Source organism: Canis lupus, chromosome 34 (assembly GCF_011100685.1).
Source record: "Canis lupus familiaris isolate Mischka breed German Shepherd chromosome 34, alternate assembly UU_Cfam_GSD_1.0, whole genome shotgun sequence".
Taxonomy (NCBI): Eukaryota; Metazoa; Chordata; class Mammalia; order Carnivora; family Canidae; genus Canis; species Canis lupus.
The window spans coordinates 30982418-31001194 of NC_049255.1; the positions used below are offsets into that span (position 1 = coordinate 30982418).

Genomic DNA, 18777 nt, shown 5'->3' on the forward strand with positions numbered 1-18777 from the left:
CTTCTGAAGGACCTGACAATATCCTCACCGAGTAGGCAGTATTATTAGCAACCTGCTCTTCCAACAAAAGGTACTGCTCCTTGTAGACATGAGTAGATAAATTGCCTCTTTTGATGGGGTCCCTTAGTCAATCCTGTCACTTTGAAAACTATGCAATTATGTGTTTTCTAGTTTAATTCTAAATAATTGAAAGGATAACACCAGAAAACCAACTAGAATTTATATCAATAGTTCAAAGATGATTGATTCAATATCAAGAAATCAATAAGCACAATTTACTATAGTTACAGAGAAAAAATTATATCTATTGCTACTGAAAATTAATTTGATCAAAGTCTACATTATACCTGATAAGATTGCTAAGAGATGTACTTTCTTAATATGTTATATAGATAAAGGTAATTCCTCCTTATATTTGTATATTTTACATGTGTATATAAATGTATATATATGTAATATGTAAACATGTCTGTGTATTATACAATATGTCTTTTATAATAAAAAAGAGTATAAAAATTGAGAACAAATAAGAAAATTGACTACTATCACTTAATATTTAATAATTTTGTGAATGTACTAGTTACTGAAATTTACATGAGAAAGAAATGAAGTATGAAACTTGGAAAGGAGGAGACAAAGTTGAAATAGTTTATAATAATATAGTAGAATATCTACTGAACTCAAAAGAACCATGTAAGAAATTATCACAAGCAATAAGAGATTTAGTAAGGTGGCTAAATCAATATACCAAAATAATATATGTATTATATATATATATAATATTTATAAAAAGGTTGTTAGAAAGGATAATGAAGAAATGTTTATGTACAGTAACCACACTCTCTTACCTCTAAATAATCTAAACAAGAAATACAGGAGCTTTTTATGAAGAGATATTCATAATGTTACTAAAGGATCTAAAATGAAACTTGAATTTTTAGAAAGGAAGGCCTTCTTGTTGGATAAACAGACTTAATATTAGAATAATCTCAACAAATCCTAAATCAATGTGCAAGTGGTAATTCCTGCAATGTACCAATAGGATATTTTTCATTAGTGCTAGATAAACTGATTCTAAAATTCACATGGATAAATGAATGTTTAAAATGAGATAGGAAATTTTTGAAAAGAAAGAGTAATCAGGTGGACTTGGATACCTAATGATATTCAAGCATATTATAAACATTATCTGAATAATTAAATAGTCTTAATAATTAAAATTTTAATAATTAAAATAATGTAGTACTGATTCATAAATAGAATAATAACAAAGAAAAGAGAATCCAGATATAAATACAAATATGTATGGGTATTTAGTACATGATAAAAATGTCATTTTGTATCAGTGGAGAAAAGGTAGATTAATAATGGTGCTGGACAATCGGCTAGACACATTAAAAAATGAACTTGTACAACAACCTCATTTCTTATACCATAATTTCAGTTGAAGTAAATAATTAGATTAGGAATAGGAAAGAAAAGGAGAAAGAGGAAAGGAAGAGAAAGAAAAACTATAAAGTTACTAGAAGAAAATTTGACTTTTCTTTTTTTATATTCAAAAACAAAATTTGGGAATGGGAAAGACTTCTATAAATATTACATAAAAATCACAAGAACAGAGACCACCTGTGTGAGTATAATTAATTGTTAGGATTGAAAACTAAGATCACCTGTGTCAACATAATTTAACTGTTCCATGAAATTCTGACTCAAGAAGATAAGACTAAAAATCAATAAATAACTTCACTGTTTGCTTTTGGAAATTCTTGCAAATCAATTCATCTGAACAAACAGTTTACTCACCTAAATGAACAACTTACTTAGAGGGGCAATAATTTGCTCACCAAGACCTGCTTCAATAATACTTTTGCTTTGCTGTATACTATTATGGACTTTGCCCAGTTCTGACCACTTCTCTTCTTTGAAAAACACACCTTACATCATTTGAGTATAAGCCAAAATACCTTCTGAATACCATTTCCTGACATCCTCCTTTTGAGACACCACCAAGGTTTCTCAAGGTCATGTTCTCCTTTGCTATAATAGTAAGTTAATTAAATTCAGCTTTGCTTGATCAGAAGATTTTTCTGGTGATCCCTCGTGGACAGTTGATGACCCAAAGTCATTTAAAAACTTGAAATGGAAAACAATAGACAAAAGAAAAGTGATAAAGTAAGACAATATTTTGATTGCTCATCATAGACAAAATGTTATTAACCTAAATATTGAAGCCCTAACAAATCAATGAGAAAAAAATAATTGGAAAAGTGTTTTATACACACACACACACACACACGTAAATTCACAATGAAAAAAGCTATAAAATACATGAAAAGAAGCTCAACATAAATTATATTACCATAAATGCATATTAAAACTCTAAGGAAATTCTGTTTTTCACTTTTCAGATTGGCAAAGATTAAAAAGTAGTGTATCTGTGAGGAGACAACATTGTTGTAGAGTTATTTGGGTGTAGCTTCAATGGAGTGCAGCATGGCTCCATGTAAATAAATATTACAATTTTAAACATATATGGGCTTTGACCAAAGAATTCTACTTCCAGGAATCTGTCTTCCAGATATATTCCCATAAGTGGAAAAATATATATGTATGAGGTTACTCATTTTGGCTATTTCTGGAAATAGCATATGATTAAAATCTTTAAAATATCCATTATGTGGTACAGTAAAAAGGGACATATTTGAAGGCAGCTGTTATAAATAGTAAGATCTGTCCTAATGTCCAAGGTATGTTAAATTTAAAAGTGATTACACAGTGGTATGATTTTCATACAATGATTTTAGCAAGAAAGCATATAGATATGTTATTCAAAAGATCTCTGTAAGAGCTATTGCTACTGAGGTTAACTAAATGGTTTGAAGACAGAAGTACCTTCCGCTACAAACCCTTTTGAATTCTTTGTCCACATATACACATTTATTATTACTATTATTATTACTATTATTACTTTCCCTTCATCTTAATGAAATTGAAAAGGGAGCTTGTTTCACTAAAAACTCTATAAGGCATTGGAACATTAATGGTTTCACTAGGGAACTGTAATGGAGCACAATAAACTTAGAGGGGAGCAAGAGAACATTTTCTACTTCTGCAAGGTGGACAGAGGGCAGAGGCACACTGAGTGTGCCGAGAAGGGAGGCTTCTCCATTGTAGCACATTGTAGCACATTTGCAACAAATGTGCCCACATGGAGACTGATGGGGCTGGATGATAGGGTAGCTTTACTTAGGCATCCAAAAATGCATCAGTGGGTTCCACAAAAGACGGATCTCAGCAGGAAAATGGTAAGAAGGTGAATTCATCTTAATGCTGTCAAGACTGTTTATGAGCATGTGTGAAATCCCTCTATAACCCTACCTCTGCAAGATGTGGCAAGAGACTGGAGGTTTTGCAAAAACAAGTTGAAGGATAAAATTAATGCTCGTGTTACTTGAGCATTAGTGTGGTCAGAGGATAGAAGGTCATGGTAGGGCACATAAAATAGCAAAGTATTTTCAAGTAGTTTTTAACAATAACAAATGTATGTCAGAATTGTCTGGGAGCCCATGCTTGGGGCCAAGTCCTGAGATATTAGAGGATTTTAATACAATTAATAAAAAAATGTCTCCTACAGGCAAAAGAAGCACAAGATAAATTAAAGGATATTATTGTTTCTAAGCCAAATGCTCGGTTCCACACGAGTTGTTTCTGAATAACTCCCCTTCAGTGAAGAAGGAATGGCTAGTGGTAGGAGTTGCAGGAAACAAACAGATGGCATTTAAATATTTCATCAGCTCCCCACTCCCACCTACTTATTCAACTTTATTTTACTTTCATCTTCACTCTTCTACCCACCCCAATGCTCCTTGCTTCGGTCATACTATTCTTCTGAGTCCTTGTTCAAAGTCATTTTGCCCTAGGACTGTGGCTGCCAAGAGCCACTGGAGCCCTTCTTCTTAGTAAGTGCTGCTTGCTAGAGATCCAGAACAGGCAGCTGAAGGAGTGTCTTCAAAGCTGCCCAGCTCCACAGGAGCAGCACAGTCCTCCACTGTCCCTTTGCACCTTAAGTCTGCATAATATTAGGGCTTAAAACAAACAGTAGCCTTGGAGGATTATTAGTTTGGAAAATCAAACAATAAACAAATTGAAATTAATTAATTCCCTATCAGGTAAACACTACATTAAGGTTGAAGCAAAACATGAAGAATTAGATGGAGTGATAATTTCAGCCTCCATAGTTAATTTTGTTTTTCTAAATTACTTTAGCATGTGTTGCCTTTACCAGTCTTGAAATTAAAGGCAAACAAATGCTTTTAATTTTTGTTGTTTTGTATTTGCTTGATATGTATTTGTGACTTATGTCACATGCCAGCTTTCTGTGGAAACCTGAAAACCCTATGAACTAACAACTAAATTTTGCTATTAAAGCATACTATATTGAAAAAATGCTTTTATGCAGGAAGTAGAAGAAAAAATAATACCTCTTATTGGCAAATTTTGATCTAATCAATGCTTTATTAAGTGGTCTCCATTCATCATGGACACTAACTGTGGATCAATGTCCTGATTTGAAACACATATCCTGTGATATGTGTTTCTGGGTTAAATGATGTTCCCCAATATTCATCATCTAGAACCCCAGAATTTGACCTTATTTGGAAATGAGAAGGCCATGGGGAGAAGTACTGAAAAGAAAGCCATGTGAACGTGGAGGCACAGATTGCTGATATGTATCTAAGACAAAGAACAGGAACAACTACCACATGGAAGGAGGGGGGCATGAGACATTTTCTGTCTCACAGTCTTCAGAAAAAACTAACCTTGTCAAACACCTTGAATTCAGACCTCTGAAAAGGGTAGTTCTGGTGAAGGCACAGATGAAAGTGAAAAGAACGGGCAAGAAAGCGTCTGTCATTTTAGAGAATACATGAAAATGCTCATCATAAAGGGAATGCTGGTAGATGTATGAATATTCCAAGTGCTTTAGTGAGTTTTCAGAAGGAGATGAGGACCATGTTAGTGGACCTGTCAGGAAAGATGATTCCTGATTCTTGTTATAAAGGGGCAGAAAACTTAGTTGAATTGTGTCCTAGTGTTGGGTGGAAGGTAGAACTTTGCAAGCTACGACCTTGGGTACTTAGCTGATGAGATTCCCAAGCAAAATATGGAAAGTGTGGCTTGATTTGTCCCCACTATATATCGTACAATGCAAGAGGAAAGAGGTAAGTTGAGAAACAAGCTATGAAGCAAAAAGGAACCAGTGTTTGATTTGGAAAATCCTCAGCCTACTCCTATTGTAAAAAAAAGAAAAAAAAAGAAAAAAAAAGAAAAAAAAAAAAAAAGAAGGATTCACTAGAGAGAACTCCAGGACTGGCTGAATGTTTTGGGAAGAAAGTAGGTGTGTGACTCAGGGGTTCAATGGCTTCTCTTAAGAAGCCAGGAGGAGAGACAGGATTATCCAGGAAGAACCTGTAGAAAACTATCCAAGAAAAGGAATGACCTGCGGAAAATCCTGCTAATGGTATGGATCCTCTTGACGTGCATGAAAGAATGACATTTTTGAGATCTTTTTAACCAACTTGGACTGAAAGGGACAGAGATGGGATGAAATGAAGGGAGAATGACTCTAAGCATGGTCCAGAGACCATGAGCAGTGGGAGACCTCCACAAACCCAGAGAGCAAAGCATCTGGACACAGAGAATTATTTTCAGGCCTTGAAACCTAATAGAACTTGCCTTGTTGAGTTGTGAACTTGCTTTGGACCAGTGAGCACTTTATTCCTTCCACGTTCTTCCTTTCAGAATCGGACTGTCTATTGGAGCTTGTCTTGCCTACAGGAGGCAGACAACTCATCTTCCATTTTTACATGTCCGCAACTAGAGAAGAATTTTGCCCCAGCATAGATCATATCTAGAGTCTCAACCATACTTGATCCAGATTATTTAAATGATGGGATTTGAAACTTTTTGAGTTGATATTTTAGGATGGTAGTACTCATTCAGGAATGGGTTAAGAATTTCAGGGATGTTGGGATGGGATGAATGTCTACATGTGGGATAGATGTGAATATGGGAAAGACAGAGAGCACACTATATGTGGTTGTGTAGCATCTGCCTCCAAAATTCATGTTTACCTGGAACCTAAGAATGTGAATATTTGGAAGTAGGATTTTTGCAGATATAATTGGTAAACATAAAATGAGTCCATATAGGATTAGGGTAGGCCCTAAATCCAGTTACAAGAAAGTCATGTCAAGGTAGAGGCAGAGATTGCTGTGATACATCTAGAAACTAAAGAACACCAAGGATTGCCAGTAACCAGAGGCTGGAAGAGAAGCATGAGACCATTTCCCCATCATCAGTAATTCCAGAAGGAACCAGCCCTGCCAACACCTTAAATTCACACTTTTAGCATCCAGAACTGTGAGAGAATGAATTTCTGTTGTCTTAAGCCATCTAGTCTGTGGTACTTTGTTATGGCATCCCCAGGAAATTATTATACTCTCTCAAACAAAACATGCCATATATGCATTTTTTTATAGTCAACTTAATTTTATGGTAATGCTGAAGTTTTTGTTTCTGCTGACAAACATTATTGAAAGCAACAAACATTGGGACGCCTGAGTGGCTCAGCAGTTTAGTGCCTGCCTTTGGCTCAGGGGGTGATTCTGGATTCCCGGGTTCAAGTCCTGCATTGGGCTCTTTGCATGGAGCCTGCTTCTCCCTCTGCCTGTGTCTCTGCCTCTCTCTGTGTGTCTCTCATGAATAAATAAATAAAATCTTTAAACAAAAAAGAAAGCAACAAACATTTATTGCACATTTCTGAATTTCCAGGCACTATGCATTAATAAATCCCTGCAACTACTGTGAAACAGGCATTATTATCCCTAGTTTACAGGTTGGGACGTTCTAATCTCTATTGACATGGAGGGGTCTTATAATATTAAGTAGAAAAATAAGCATTTAAATACATATCTATTTAACTCATGTGTTTATAGTCTACCTATTAATTTATAATGAGAAAAAAAATGAGTTATTCTAACATATAACAAGATTTTAACTCACATCGAGCAAAGAAAAGAACACTCATCCTTTACCAGTGTGCAATCTATATATATTTAATTTTCTTCTCCAACCCTGCAAGATGTTGCTCAATGTGTCATCAATCAGGATGAGCTTACAAATTCATTTAGAAGTGCAAGCACATTCAAGTGTGCCATATAGTCAATTCCTTTTTCAATGAGAGTTCTCTCTGACACCACAAACCTTTTATGTTTAAGCGAGCCTAATGACAAGACCATTACTTCAGGTATTGACCAAAACTTGTAAATAGAAGAGCAATAGGGAGGTTCTTCTAAAGATGTTATTACAAAGTGGAAGCAGATGAACAAATGCATTACTCTCTTTTAAGTAGAATTTGCCTTTTGCTCTCTGTTCATATTTGTGAACTTTAATGAGACTGATGTATGGCAAAGTAATTCTTACCTTTTTAAAAGGGGCATCTGTTATACTGATGCTACCAACAATAGGGCTGTGACAGTTCATTAAAAGTAAAATAGGAGTGTTTGGGTTGAGCAGGAGGCCTGTGTGGCTCACCTCAAGCTTCAGCTGCATACAGCACTGGGATTCTACCTGCTATATATGTCAGGAGGAAGAAGACTGGAGAGGCTTCTGAGGGAGAATTTATTTTAAGGAATGATGGGGACACCAGAATTGGAATCCTCTATTAACAAAACTTTGGCTCTAAAATGGGAGATGTATTAGTTTGCTAAGGCTTCCATAACAACGTAACACAGACTGGATGGCTTAATGCTACAAATTTATTTTCTCAAACTTCTGGAGGCTGAAAATTTGAGATCAATATGCCATCAGGGTTGATTTCTTCTGAGGCCTCTCTCCATGGCTTGTAAACGGCCGTCTTCTCCGTGTGCCTTCACGTGGTCCTCTGTCTGTATATGTCTGTCACCAGGCTTCCCCCTCCTATAGGGACATCCATCGTATTGGGATAGGGCCCACCCTAGTGACCTCATTTTACCTTAAGCCTTTAAACAATCACATCTGAAGTCCTTGGGGTTAGAACTTCAACATATAAATTTGGGGGTGATACAATTCGACTCCCAATAGGAGAGCTGATTCTAAGCACAATGTTGTACTTGTCAAAAAATTAGTCCCTGACCCAGATGCACATAGATTTATATGGAATTCCTCTGGAGGGTTTGAGAGATTAAGACTATGAGGTGCTATAATAGCCCTATGATAAAACAGAACAGCAGAAGTGAAGGAAGCATTTATACTTCGACATTGGCCATAGTGCCTGTGGAAAATGCACTGGGTTCAGAATGTTAGAGATGCTGAAGGAATAAAAAAATTCCACTGACTCTGGAAAAGACTTAGCTTTCAGCAGTTCTTTCCCTACCTATTGCTAAATCCAGTTAGTTGATGAGTTGCTGATAAACCATGGATTCAGTCCTGTGGGCCCTGAATCATGTTTTATGATTAACACAGCTTCGATTCATTAATCCTTTCAAGAATCTGGACAATGGAAATTCTCTGAAACAAAAAATGGACTTCGCCTGGCCATCCTCAAATTTTCTAGTAAAGTTTTAAGTGTCCTGCTGTCCGCAAAACCATCACGGCTATTTCCAGGTTTCTATATTTTAATAAAAAGCTTGAGCTAATGGCTCTTTTTTTTCTTCTCCCACAAAGAACCACATTGGCTCTCTGAGGTATCCATTTCAGCAGGGATGCAAGTTTCTGGCAGAGGAAGAAGCAGCAACAATGCCCAACAAAAGTGCCAGCGGCAGCAGAAGAGATTGGAAAAAGTCTTGCCAATGCCTGATGGAGACAGTGCATCCGTGGGGAACAGAATGTAAATCAAAGTGCCTTCCTACAGTTTTCCAACAGAGTGGTCTTGGCAGTAGGCATCCCTGTGGGAAGCTGAATCTGGAGATGAAAGGAGGGTAGAATGTAGAATCCATGTGGTTGGTTATAGGCCTTAGCCATGAGTATATATAAAGTAACTTTGGGAATAAAGGTATGTTTTAAGATACTTTAACAGGGACTGAAGTGTCACTGACAGCAAGATGAGAGACCAATTGTCATAAATGGGCCATTTCTACTCGTGACCTAGGGCGGCAACTTTGTATGATTAGTATGAATGATGCTTTCTAGAGTTGTGTTCTAGGGACCATTCTGCCAATTTCTACTTTCTATTCTACATTATTCTATATTTTTTGTATTCTATAGACATGGTTCAGGGCAACTGCTCACGTCCATGATCTTTGACCCAATTTTAAGTACTAATTTGGGTTGCCCTTAAGAAACACCTTAGATGTACGTATTAATTTTTCTAGCTTATAATGTATTTTCACATGTAGAATTACATTTTTATCTTTTTACCCTCACAAACTCTATGAGGTAAACATTTTATTCATAGCTAATGGGAAACACATCTAGGAGTTATTTTGCTATTTCTACCATAATATTGTAATAACACAATTCCTAGCACATAGTAAATGATCAGAAAACACCTGATAATCATGGAATTATTCTTTCATTATATAAACCTATGAAAAATGTATGTTCAAATAAAGATTTAATTATGATAAAATAGATGTTTTAGATCTTCATGGATACAATAACTGTATTCATGGTCAGCCATACAAGTAAGAATTGTGGAGAGTCCCGTGTTTTCCAATTTCGTGAAGACAAAAAAGGTTCCAGCGTTTCTGAACTGCACCATACTCAATGGCAAGTAAATGATATTGTACTTTCTTTCTTCCAGTAGGACCAATAAGGGGGATAGAACTAGAAAATGGCTTCCCCATTTTATTATTAAAATCCATTCATTCATTCAACAAATATGTATTGAATGCATACTATGTTCAAGTGTTGTTCTTGCCGCTGATGAATTGTCATTGGAAGAAAAGATCCCTGCACTTAGGGACTTTAGAGTCTGTATTTAATTACTTCCTCTTACGTTTTGCATTATAGTGATTTAACTTTGGAAATTATAATGTAGTTACTTATATAATTTTATAGTTAAAGATAATGTATGAGTCATACTTGTCTTCTTGCAAATGTCAAAACTCCAACACAAACTGACTAAAGGAAAAAAAAGAAGAGTGTGTTGGGTAAACATGGCTGAATGAATACACAAACTCATGTTGAATCAAGAGGTCTCTGTCTTTCTCAGTATTTATTTTATTTTCCTCTGCATTGGCCTTGTTTGCTGGAAGATTGTCTAACACAGGGACTTCTAGACCTCCAGGCCTTAATTCTACCAGTTTAGTAATCCCCAGAAAAGGATGTCTCTTTTCTTTTTTCTTTTTTTTTTAAGCTATTATTTATTTATTCATCAGAGACACAGAGACAGGCAGAGATACAGGCAGAGAGAGAAGCATGCTCCCTGTGGGAAGCCTGATGCATAACTTGATCCCGGGGTGTGACCCTGGGATCACACCCTAAGCCAAAGGCAGACACTCAACCACTGAGCCACCCAGGTACCCCGAAAGTCTCTTTTCTAACAAAAGTCCCAGGAATTAGTGTTGCTGTCTCATAATTGGTCTCTATGTCCATTAATGAATAAATCACTGACATTCAGGCAATGGCTTCAACTCCTATGCCAGTGGAGGCACTTGTCTCATCTGAACAACATAAACTCTTAATAGATTGAAAAAATGGTGTTTTGTTACCGAAAAAAGCAGAATTTAGTGATGCATATTGAAATTAAGTGACTTTTTACAGTGAAATTAAGTGACTTTGGAAACAGAGCCAAATTAGGTCTTAGATCTCTGAGTCCTGGGCCAGAATTTTTCAATTGTACTTCACTGTCAGTTTTTATTATGGAGAGTAAATAAGATCATGAGCTTAATTGTTCCTTGAAAAAGTAATAATGTGCTGAATAAATAGCTATTATACATGATCCCTAGGCAATAATCTTGAAAGTTCCAGATGTCCTGATTTAATTTGTACATTTAAAGTGCATTCAATCTGAGTGAATGTATTAGTAAAGTTATTTGGGAAATATGCTATAATTAGTAGTTTTTTATTCAGTGGGTCTTGATAATGACTATTTGAAGATAATAATAATCTTCTGGACTAAGACAATGAAAAGTTCTCTCTAAAGTAAAGACTGAGAAGTGTTAGGGCAACATTTCCATTCCAGCAGGGCTTCAGGGCTGTCCCACAAAGCTCTTTAAAATGGCTATTTGGTCTGTTTACTCAACTCTTTCCAGGCTGAGTCCTGTGGAACTTCACCACAATCAACTCCTTGGTTAGGCAGCTCTCTTCTCAATTATCTGAACTGCTTTTTTACAGGGGAAAGTATTCCTCTTTTATTGTTTCTCTAAGGAGAATCCTATATTTTATCTTTTCTTAAAATATATTTTCTTCTTGTTTGACAAGAGACATGTATGGCATATTATTTTTTTTTAAGATTTTATTTATTGATTGATGAGAGACACACAGAGACAGGCAGAGGGAGAAACAGGTTTCCTATGGAGGGCCCCACACGAGATTCAATGTCAGGACCCCAGGATAAGACCCTGAGGCAAAGGCAGACACTCAACCACTGAGTTACCCAGGCATCCTATGTATGATCTATTAAATCCAAATTTGGAAACATCCGAAACCTAAAACCAGTCCTTCTTTCTTTGAGGAAAAGGGAAAATTTAATATTAAAAATTTCTGTAGAAGTGAGAAAAAATTTTTATTCCATTCTTTTAACATACCAAAGCAAAGAGAAAATACAGTAGTGTTTTCATGTTAAGAGAGTTTGAATCATTTATAATAATAATCATATGTTATAATTTTTTTGGAAAATATAAGTACTTTTTCTATTGTAAATTAAGAGGTTTTAAGAAATAAGTTGGAAATTTAACTTTCTTAACATAAACATGTCCTGTACATAATATTTATATAATCCAAATTCATTACTCTAAAGGGAGCATTTACTTGCAAAACTGGTCTTACTATAATTAAACTTTGGCAAGCCAGAACTTTGATGAATTAAGTAATAGAGCCCTAAATATTTAGAAGAGAAAGTGACCTTAGAAATGTTAGGTCTCTCCAAAACATTTTATAGTTCAAAAAACTAGTCAGAGTAATGATTTATCCAAGTATGTAATTACAAATATCAATTTTCAAGTACATCGTAGCATACATACTGTTCAAGTTTGTTTCAAGTATATAACAATTACCTGTTGTTTTATTTGTTAACATGTTGAATTTTTTCCTATAAATTATTCAAGATGAAATCATTTCCTAAGAAACTTCAGTGTTTCAGAAGTTTCCTCCATTATTTTCCATGAAATCATCCCATAGCCACATGATTTATGAGAAATGAACACAGACTCTATATTCAATGAAAGCTGGAGGAGCTAACACTCAAAAGTACAAAATGGTTGGAAAGAATGTCCATAACAGTAGATATTCATCAGGGATGGCATGTAAGGGTGAAAATAGTTAAAAGGTATCTAATGGGGTCACTTGGGTGGCTCATTTGATTAAATCTGCCTTTGGCTTAGGTAATCATGATCCCACATCCTGGGATCCAGTCCCATATTGGGCTCCCTGCTTCTCCTTTTTTTTTTTTTTTTCCCTGCTTCTCCTTCTGCCCCTCCTCCCACTTGTGTGTGCACTTTCTCTTTCTCAAATGAATGAATGAATGAATGAATAAATAAATAAATAAATAAATAAATAAATAAAATCTTTTTTTAAAGGTATTGAACAGATAATACCACACTTGCAGCTCACAAGGTCCAGCAAAAAAGCAGTCTTTGAGGAAAAAGCAAAATACTTAAGGTAAGGTGCAAAAACAATATCTTTACTACAACAATGGTGTCAAGAGGGAATTGGCTAGAAGCAGATGACACAGGACTAAATGAGAAATATCTACAACCATAATCGGGAAGTCATTTGATCTGTGAGAATAAGAAAAAGAATGTTTGCTTGGAGTGATGGGGAAAGAACTATACTGTTGCTTATTATCATTGACAAAGAGTAGAATCTCAAAACTCTTAGGTTAAAATTCCTGGATCATAGGGGCTTCTGGGTGACTCAGTCAGTTAAGTGGCTGACTCTTGGTTTCAGCTCAGTTCATGATCTCAGGGTCATAATATTAAGCCCTAGGACAGAGTCTGCTTCAGATTTGCTTTTTTTCTCTCTCCTTCCAGCTCACATGTGTTCTATCTCTCTTTATCTATCTCAAACAAGCAAACAAACAAATAAATAATAAATAAATCTTTCTTAAAAACCCTAGATCATAGAAAAATCTCCAGTTAGCCTGAAACACATCCTTACACCATCTGAAATATAAACTTTCTGTAAAAAAGGGATTTAACAAGACAAGAAGGGAGAGAGGATAAGATAGTGTCACCATTGGGCAGACAAAACAGTAGCCTAAATATTTCTTCTTGGATTATAACAACTAAATAAGAGTATCAGAAAGGGAGACAGAACATGGATGACTCCTAACTCTGGGAAACGAACTAGGGGTGGTGGAAGGGGAGGAGGGCGGGGGGTGGGGAGAACTGGGTGGCGGGCACTGATGGGGGCACTTGATGGGATGAGCACTGGGTGTTATTCTGTATGTTGGCATATTGAACACGAATAAAAAAATAAATTTATTATTAAAAAAAAAGAATAATCACCACCCAGAAATAACAAACAAACCTTCTGAAGACCCTCCTTACTGAGAGATTTTTAGGCAAAGTGTTGAAGGTATGGCCTGGTTTCTCCATACTGTTTCTAGTAAAATGCAAGATGAAAGAGATAAGTTCAAGGAAACGGAATTTGAAGATTTGGGAAATACTATTTATATTACAAAAAAAAGGCATATTCTAGAGAGAAGAACAAAGATGTAGCTGGAAAATCCTTTGTTAAAGAGATCATGGGTGGAGCAGAAGGGATGATTGGAGACATTCTAAGCAAGGGAAGGATTCAATATGCCATGGCCAATGTCAAGATGCATGTAGTTGGGAGTGCAGCCTTTGGGAGTTGAGACTGACCTGTGGCCAACAGCCATCAAGAATATGGGGACCTCAGTCTTAAAACCATGAGGAACTGAATTCTGTCAATAAGAATGAACTTACAAATATATTCTTCCCCAGAATCTTAATATAAGAACTCAGTCAAGCTGACATTTTTAAACAACATATTAATTATTCTATCAGAAGATTTATATCAGATTTATATATCAAAAGATAGTATGAGAAAAAAAATAAATAAATAGAAACACCATGGATATGCAAATATAAATTAGATTTTTTTAAAAAATTAAAAATAACTATATTTGTTATGTTTAAAAATAGATAAACATATAATAAAAAGACAAACTGGTGAATTTCATTAGAAAACTATAAACAGTTAAAATTCTAGACTTGAGAATTATAATATGTAAAATCAGAAACTCTTGTTACTTTGACTTAACAGCAGACTGGGAACAACAAAACAAAATTAAGAATTGACAGAAAATAGAAAATATACAAACTGAAGCACAGATAAGTGAACTAAAAGGACAAATTGAAAGCATTAGATTAAGGTGGGAGAAAGTGAAAAGTCTTACAGAAGTTAATGGGAAAATCAGGACAAAAGCAAGAGAATGGGACAGAAACAAAAGTTAATGAGCATACATTTTTTAAAAATTTAATAAATCCAGATTCAAAAAACTCTGAAGCCCTTAGCAAGATAAATATAAAGAATAATCAATCTAGAAACATCATAAGACTGCTAAAAATCAAATCAGTGGCAAAACTTTTTTCCTCAACTTTATTGAGGCATAACTGACAAAATGTGCATGTATCTTAGCTACACAATGTGATGATTTTATATATATATATATAGTAAAATGTTACCATAATCAAGCTAATCATCAAATCTGTCACCTTACATTGTGTGTGTGCATATCAAGAATACTTAACTTCTACCCTCTTAGCAAATTTCAAGTATGCCATACAGTATTATGGGTATCTCTTTGAGGTACATATTTCATTTCCTTTGCAAATAAAATCTAGAGGTGGAATTGCTGGGTCATATGGTAGTTTTATTTTTATTTTTTGAGAAACCCCCATACTGTTTTCCATAATGGCTGCATTGATTTACATATTCCCCAACAATGTGCAAGGGTTCCCTTTTCTCCATATCCTTCCCTACACTTGTTATCTTTTGCCTTTTTTAACAGCCCTTCTTACAGGTATGAATGATATCTCACTGTGGTTTTGAATTTACATTTACATTAATTTACATTTCCCTCATAATTAGTGATGTTGATTAGTGACAGTATTGGCTCCAGTGTTCAAATTCTGTTCCCGGTAAGCTGTTATTTTATGTATGCTTCTCTCACTAGTTTGTCCTGTGACCTTAATTCTCTGATGGATTTAAGAAGATTTATCATTTTTCAGTTTCTTCAGCTTTTTTCTTTTTATGAGGATAGAAATGATGGCTTCCAAGTTCCTTACCCATCAAAGCTAGCTTTGGAAGACTTCATCTCTATTTTTGAAGGATATCTTTGTTGGTTATAGAATTTTGAATTAGAATTTTGTATCATTTTCCTTCAATCCCTTAAATTATAGGTTATTGTCTAGTTTTTGAACATTTATACTGAAAAAATAAGCATCAATCTTTTTTTTGAAGGTAATATATCTTCTTCTATCTACATTTAAGATTTTGCCTCTGGCTAATTCACCAGCTTCAATCTAACTGTATATCCTGTAGCAATCCTGTGACCCAGCTGTAAGCCTGCTCAGCCATGGCCCAGGAACCAATTCTCCATGTTCAGGAACCCAGCAATAGGCACACACATTCATACCCCTGGAGCCAATAACATGGAAATGTTTTCCTGCAATTGAGGAATTACTGGAGACTCGGTGTGGACTAGCTCAAGAATTGAAAACTCCAGAGGTCCCAGCCTTCTCTATGTTTTATCTCCAGAAACCTAACCAGATTCTCATTCTGAACAATGCAGAAAATCTTCATGTGTCCAACAGGGGAGGGAAAGATATCATTTTGAAATAAGTCTAGAGTATTCTTTCCCTCATTATATTCCTGTAACAGAGACAAGACCTCAAGGTGAAAAGTTTTCCTAAAGTATTAACTGGCAGGGGGAAGGGCAGCCCCCAGTAGTCTTTCTTTCTTACCCAGGAGGGAATGAGGAAGCAAAGAAGCATTTGTGAAAGTCATATCTCAGGGATATAGGCACACTAAAAGGCCAAGGTTTAATAATAAAAATTTAGAGATTTGTTTCTTCCCTCCCAACACTTATATCCACATCAGTGGGGCATCTGTACAATAATAGATGATTAAAACTGAAAGAACTACAAATCTTAGACCTTATTTAAGAAGTCACTAGAGAAGCCCAAAGACAACAGTGGAGACAAACACTAATACACCAGAGGAAATTCTAGTTTCTGACATAGCTTCAACAAAGGTAAACACAGGCTAACTTCTGGCCAGATAAATAAAACTTCACATCAAAAGCCTGTTTACCTCAGTTCCTTTTACCTGGAACATCATACCAAGCTTTAAACAAAAATTATAAGGAATACTAAAAGGCAAAAAGGAAAATGAAAAAAAAAATAAAAAACCACTGTGCGAAGATATAGAACAGCATTAGAATCCCACATATGGCAAAGATTTTAAATTCCAGATGTAATAATTTCAAAATAACTATGATTAACATGCTAAGATATGTAATGGCAAAAGTAGGCAGTATACAAGAATAGATGGATAACATAAGCAGATAAATGAAAACTCTATAAAAGAATCAAAAGGGAATTCTAGAAATAAAAAAACTAAAGCAAAAATATAAAATGTAAAATTGTAAAATTTCTGGAAGGCAACATAGGAAAAATCTAAGTGACCTTGAGTTTGGCAGTGAGTTTATTTTTTTTTAGAAGGTTTTATTTATTTATTTGAGAGAGGAGGGAGAGAGAGAGAGAGGAGAGAGGGAGAGAGAGAGAGAGAGAGAGAGAGTGTGTACAAAAGGGGGAGCACAGGAGGAGCAGAGGGAGATGTTGAAGCAGACTCCCTGCTGGGCAGGGAGCCTAACACAGAGCCCAGGCAATGATTCTGAGATCAGGACCTGAGCTGAAGGGAGATGCTTAATCAACTGAGCCACTCAAATGCTCCTGGCAATGAGTTTAGATACAAACCACAGCAACAACATAATCCATGAAAGAAAAAAAATGCAACAAGTTGAACTTTATTAAAATAAGACATTTCTGCTCTGTGAAAGACACTGTCCAGAAGGTAAAGAGACAAGCCTCATACCTGGAGAAATATTTACAAAATAAATATCTGATAAGGGACTTGTATACAACATATACGAAGAACTCTTAAAATTCAACAATAGGAATACACATAACCCAATTTAAAAATGGAAAAAAAATAAATCTGAAATTATGGATTGTAATCTTATTGTTTAAATGAGGTTTGAAATCTGACTGTTAGCTCTTTAGGTCGCTACTTATTAGCTGAGATATTTCTCCCCCCCAAAAAAGCTATTAAATCTCTCTGAATCTTAATATATCTTTTTAAAAAGTGGCCATGATAAAAAAAAAAAAAAGTGGCCATGGTAACTACCTCAGAGGTTACTGAGTGGATAGTAAAAGAGACACATATATCAGTGTAGTTAGTGTGGCTATAAACAGTGATTCAAACCAAATAGCAGTAGTGTCAATATTTATTTCTTGAGGACTCAGTTTTGTCATTAGTAAAATAACTCCAAGAAAACACTATTGTCTCTGTAAAAACAATCCTTATAAATAATATTTAATAAATTAAATATTATTCAGTCTAGTGTTCCCATGACGTATCCATTAGGACAAGAAGCCACTGAAAATTCAGAAATTGGATAAAACTATATTAAAATAACCCCTGCAGCATTTGTATGTGCTTCAATGACTATTACCCTTAATTACTTTAAGGTATTACCTTTAATCACTTTGACTAATACCCTTATATATAAATTTTAAGACATGACTTCAACACTATTGATGCTGTAGTTCTTGGCATAGAGAATTTTATATTTTCCTGCCTGGATATCTTATCGTCTTTGTCCAGTTTTCTGTGGGTCAAGTATCTGGATGTGACTTAGCTGAGAACTATAGGCTCAAAGTCTATCATAAGATTGTTCTCAGGCTGTCAGCTGTGTCTATGATCTTACCTGAAAGATTCATCACAAGGAGGAAGTTCTGCCTCCAAGCTAACTCATGTGGTTGTTGGCAGGACTTGACTCTTCACCCTGTAGGTTTATCTACAGGGTTGTCATATAATATGGTCATCGATTTTCCCAAGGGTAAGCAATCCAAGAGAAATTGTGGGACAGTATGTCTTTTTTTAATAAGCTAATCTTAGAAGTGATATTCCAACACTTCTACATTTTATTCAATACAAGCGATACAGTTAAGTCAAGCCTACACACAAGAAGAAGGAATTACACAGGGCATGGATATCAGGAAGGAAAGGTTATTGGGGACCATCTTAGAAGTTCTTTACCCTAGTGATTGCCTTATACTCTTAGATGAGACTTAAAATGACATCATACTAAGTCACAATGGGATAACTTGGCTGACCAAATTGGAAGAAATAAGAACATGAACATTATAAACTCTTTTAAATATTATATCCAAGTTTACTGAATGGTTTGTAGAGGCTGTAAAAATTATTACTGTTAATTGTTAAGAAATAAAAATTAAAATGGGAGGTTCTGGAGGGAGGCTACAAGAAAATGTTCTATTTTTTTAAAGTATGCAATAAGTATAGAAGTTTCCTAGAAAC

At 35.2% G+C, this 18777-nt stretch overlaps 1 long non-coding RNA gene across 3 annotated transcripts in view; it reads left to right on the forward strand.

Annotated features, from left to right (window-relative positions):
• Positions 1–18777, forward strand: part of LOC111093825 — a 133281-nt gene that overhangs the window by 81347 nt on the left and 33157 nt on the right. For all 3 annotated transcript variants that reach the window (XR_005383935.1, XR_005383933.1, XR_005383934.1), the window contains 2 exons: positions 8707–8869; positions 12723–12804. This is a non-coding gene — a long non-coding RNA (uncharacterized LOC111093825). The remainder of the gene's footprint in view (positions 1–8706; positions 8870–12722; positions 12805–18777) is intronic.